This window comes from Aedes albopictus, chromosome 1 (genome assembly GCF_035046485.1).
Source record: "Aedes albopictus strain Foshan chromosome 1, AalbF5, whole genome shotgun sequence".
NCBI lineage: Eukaryota > Metazoa > Arthropoda > Insecta > Diptera > Culicidae > Aedes > Aedes albopictus.
The window spans coordinates 201920131-201925550 of NC_085136.1; the positions used below are offsets into that span (position 1 = coordinate 201920131).

The 5420-nt window shown below is 40.5% G+C and overlaps 1 pseudogene; it reads left to right on the forward strand.

Moving 5' to 3' along the window:
• The first annotated feature begins 2550 nt into the window (after positions 1-2550).
• LOC134290717 (uncharacterized) lies at positions 2551-4326 on the forward strand (annotated as a pseudogene).
• The last annotated feature ends 1094 nt before the right edge of the window (positions 4327-5420 follow it).

Below are 5420 nucleotides of genomic sequence, written 5' to 3' on the forward strand. Positions count from 1 at the left end.
CATACTTAAGTCCGTCGTTTCTGACTCAGTCATTCGAAATCATAAAGATTGATATGTCGCACGGCATGTTTAGGTTGAAAACCAGAAGTGTCTCCAATGAGGCCCCGTGGAACCTATCACGGGGATCCAGATGGGCCAACTTATTCAAATCTTATTATAGCCGTTGTGTTTCACTGTTCGCAAATTTCGTCGAAAATCGATGGTTCAAATAGAACAACACACGAAATAATCACTTTAATCCATTTTGGCAACCCCCTGAGCCTAACACATTCCGAAATATCGCCGGAATGGTTCCGGATATTGCATGGCCACTTGAGTATAATAAACTAGCACCAATTTATGATCAATTGAGGGTGACTTCAAAAAAATCGGATGAAAATTGACGAAAAGCCAGCATTTTGAAAATGAGTTGACGGGGGTCGGCTACGTGAAAGGCCTCGAAACAGGTTCCCCAGGGCCCATTCCGATGGCCACCATAGGGCCAGAGTGAGTTTGAAGGCGTTTTTGTGTCCTACCGGACAGCTACCCTCTGTCTAAAAAACATTGCCGAAGACACCAACATTCTATCTAGCGTAGCATTTGATCTACAACTAGATGTCTTTAGCCGTAACGGGACACCATTTGCAAAACACTGTTTTCACGCGAGCGTAACGCTGCACTCCAAAAACTGAATCAAGAATATTTCTTAAACTATACATTTCTCAGTAAAACTCACTTCGGCAATCTTGTTCACATCAATCCAAAGAAGAAATGGCTAGAAGACTCTATTATTCAAAACCTAATAACAGAGCAGATATACGCATTTTAGTTTGATTTTTTTAACAATAAGATTTTTACGATGGTGTCCCGTTACGAAATGTAACATGTTATATAAAGTAAATTGGAACCAAAACCCCATAGAACAAGTATTGCATCAGGAAGTACATCTAATAAGCTTGTTATAAAACCTGTTAAACCATACGGTCATGAACATTATTTTCGATTGCAGACGTCATTTGTTTACGAAAGTTAGTTCCTCGCGGTGTCCCGTTACGCTGGAATGTGTCAATGGCGGTTGCCATAGCTTATCCTTGCTATTTCGCGGATTCAGGAAAACAATTGAGCTGCCTTTTTCACACTCCTGTTTATTCCTCCAAACTTTGTGCACTTCCTCTCTATCTTTCCCTAGCTCTCTAGTTTCACTCTACTTCCACCCACTTTCTCAAGACTAATCTGACCTTCTATCTTCGGGGCCCCTTTCTCCTGCTGTCCTCATCCACCGATCCTCTCCTTCCTCGTCCTTCTTCTTCTCGTTCAATGCGACCTTAATCGCCCGATCGAATCGGGGTATCTGCGGCCACTGGAGAACAACTCTTAGGGTGGTCCTCGGTCTGGTGTAGCGAATGGCCGGATCATCATCTGTCCAAGCCTTCGCCGGATGTAGCCATGGCGGAAGGTGACCCATTTTGAGGTTAGGGTTCACCTCTTTGGTAGTGGTAAAACCACGGTATAACTACGGTAAAACCTCGGGGTTCTGTGTCCTTGGAATCCTACACACACACACACACACTTGATTCTCACTTTGGCTCAAAGAACAGCGAGCACTTTCAACTATTCTGTTGGGGATTACTTGGGCAAATGGCCGATCTTATCTTCCCGATCAATCCAGGATCTACTCAAACATGGCCTCCATTCGCTACCAATGGCTACCAACATCATGCTAACATGTAGAGTCCTCTGGTGAGTGAAGTTGCAGGGTATTGGTAGCTGATATTGTTGGCTTCGTCTTTTTCGGGTGACCATCAAACACACAGAGTGGAAACAAACAACACAAACACTTTCCTGAATTTTATTTAAAAAACTGACGAATACTACTCTAGACCACGACAAACTCTCATAAACCTGCTGAGGGGGTACTACGAACCGTTACACTAAGGCTTTTCTTGTTTTGAGTGTACACTGAGAAAACGAAAAACAGTTGCAATGGATTTGACGCGCCCTTCTTGTGACAAACCATTCCGTAGAAAGCTTGACAAGTAATGTAAATTTCATTATTCACCCTTTTGGATCATATTGCTGGAAGGAGATTCTCTTAAGCCCGCGGATTTCGCGTAAGTGTCTCTACTTACGGGTCCGTCACACCCCCTTTTGGCCCTTCATACAGCGGTATGTTGAAGTCAGGGTGGTAATGAAATTGATCTTTACTGTTAGGTGGAACTACATGCAGAGCAAGACTCAAGCTAGGATGGTGGCTACCTACATACATACATACATACACTGAGAAAACGAAAAACCACATAACATAAATTTGAGTAAAAATCATTTAATGAAAAGTTCCCCGTTTGTTCAAACAAACGTATTTTTAAGTTTTTTAAAACCCCATTTTTAAGTAAAACTTACCTATTTTAGCAGTTCGGTGCAGATATTCAAATTTAGGTGCTATGCCATATACCGCCAGTCGGGGTGACATTGGGCCTGGGGAGTAATTTTGGACCAAAATCAAGAAAGATATTTTACTCAAAATAGGGTAAATCGCCAATTGTTGCACACCTCATAAGAAAAGCATGGAGTATGCAACAATTGGTGAGTTTTTAGCCGTGCAACAATTAGAAAATTACCCTTCTAACATTTATCGAAGTGATGGTCAAAAAGTGTAAAGTATATGGAAAATATAACTCGCATTGGCCATCCAGTGTCGGAAAGTCACATTTAGTTAGTTTTCCATTAATAAAACGTGATGTGAATTTTATGGTTAAGCGTACTGTACAATAACGTTGTTATTGCTGAACAGTGAACACCGAACATGTAATCAATTGCTGTTTTCTAGGTGTGTTCAGTTGTTGTTTTGTTAAATAATATAAGTTTTCTTGATTTAGTAAGCTATTTTGCATGAAATACATTTTTATTCAAGCTGTAGTACAAATAGTTCATTTTGGGGGTGACTTTGGGTCATATGTATAAAAGCAATACAATCAGTACGAAAACCTTACAAATGTGAATTAAAACAACTTAAGAGTATTCACATTATTTTATGCATAATATACGGTGTAATATTTTGAAAACAAATGTTAGATTCATGCAAAATTAAAAAAAAATGCATATCAGCTTCTAGGTAGATAATACAGATATAATATTTTCGTCTTTTGAGAGTGCTATTTGGAGTCATATTTAAGGGATAGCGGGTTTATTGTATTGGAACATTGATCGTTTACAATAACTGTGGTCAAACTTTTACATTAGTTTGTCTGTTATATTATTTTAACCCTTTGGGAACGGATGGGTCATATGTGCCCAGCCGAGAAAATTGACCATCACAAACGTGATCTAGACCAGCGAGGTTGCATTCAGAAAGGTGAAAATTCCGTCAGCTGCTTTGGACGCTGACGAATTGAAACACCCTTGTTCCGGGTTGATGCGACCAAAATTTAATTTTCCATATACATTGTTGACCCAACTCACACTGACGGTACTCAAATTTGGCTTCCCGCGCGGAACTCGGGAGTTGGGTGTAGGGCTTGGTGTAGGGAATATAATTTTTGTATGATAATATGTCGATATATTGTGCCGTGAGTAAAAATGACATTTCTTTTTTTTTGGTTTTTTTTTCAGCGCTCAGTTTGTTCTGTTCGAGGTTTCGTTGTTCCGGGAGCTATCTGTATCGTTCTAGTGTGTGTTTTCCGTCGTTCCCCAGTATGTCGGTATCCGAACACGAGATCCAGTTTTTGTAGATTGAAGAACTCGCCGTTCCGGAGCAGGAGTTTTCTGTGGCCAGGAAGGGAAAGAAACGGAAGTCACGCACAGAGATCTTTTCAGCCGAGGAACAGAAACTTTTGGCGGTTGAGGTGAGGGCCCGACCGCAGATGTAGGATATTTCCAATAGCAACCATCACAACCATAGCGCAATCAAAATGGCGTGCAAGAAAATTGCTAGCAAGCTGTTCCGAACGCGTAAGTAATAATGCACTTTATTAAATTAATTAAAATGTGATAATAACACTATACTCAAATTTTTAGCTGATACATGCAAAACTGCATGGATCGCCCTCAATGAAAGCCACCGATACAGAAAGCAGCAACAGCTGAAAAAGTCAGGTAGCGACGGTGGGGATCCCATTCCAAGATCATCCTGCGGGAACCTGGAGTGGAAATTTGCGGGCGATCTAGCGTTCCTTCCAGAGGTGTCCCGCAAATGGAAGTATGTATAATCACTGTTTCAGGACAATAATTGTCCTATTACAATTACACACACAGGCGCATGAGCGTGATCCGGCTTCCAGTCCAGTCCGGCTGAAGTGGAACCGGAAAGAATCGACGCTGAAAACACACGAAGCAGCTACTTTTACGTAAGTAACATTTTTAGTTTAGTGTTTCAGAAGCCCCGTGGCTCGAGAATATAGAAACATAAAAATCTCAATCAGTTATTAAAAACAGGCTTCCTGCATTATGAGAGGCCTTCATAGAAACGTGCTTACCGTCAATTGCACCAATGCAAATAGGAAAATTTCATTTCGAGTTGAATTCATTTGATTCATCCAAAAAAGTTTCTCGACCGTGAATTTTCATTGTAGAGCTTAAGGCCTTGGAAATTGTGTCGCACGCTTGCTACTACTTTCTGTCCTGGGCACCCACGGTGCACTATGGGGCGGCTCCATACAAACAGGTGGCCAAAAATATTTTCGCGTCAATTTTATAATGTCTTGCTCCTATTCGTAGGATTTATGCCTGAAAAATATGAACAACATGTTGAACAGGTTGTTTCAACACGACAGTTTCAAACAGCATGAAATTACAAGAGCATTGCATACTTTTAGGCGTTTAAAGATTCACAAAATGGATTCCAATTCGTGAAAACACGCTTCGCTAAGAGATCCAAGACCTGTTTTAGACTGAACTATGATTGATCTACCGATAAAAGTTGCCATGACGACCAAATGTTTCCTCAGAGGTATTTATTGGCCAGGTTATTTTATATAGCAATATCTCAATCATCGCCGACAACATTATTGGAATTGCAGAATAGCAGCTAGTAGCAGCTAAATTTGTTATCAATGCCTCCCAGGGATCCTAATCAAAGACATAGAAGTAGTCCCGAAGCGAAACTTAGCGAAACTTTTTTTTGTATGGAACGGTTTGTATGGGAAATTGAATTTTTTAATGTGGCATCATTTAATAGTTTTACAATCAATATTTCTACGTCTGATACGTTATTCGAAAGGTTTATAAGCAAGCTTTTAGAAACTACTTTAACAGTTCAACATTTCTCATTAAAGCCGAAGATATGTGAAGTTGAACATTTCATTAATTTTACCAAAAATTGGCAATGGTCTCATTCTGCTGCCTATATCTCGATAAGTAGGGGGATTGGGGGCATAATGGACACCCGGGGCGAAATGGACACCCCTGTTTTTGCCGAAACCGTTGGCTTTTATGTAAAACTTTCA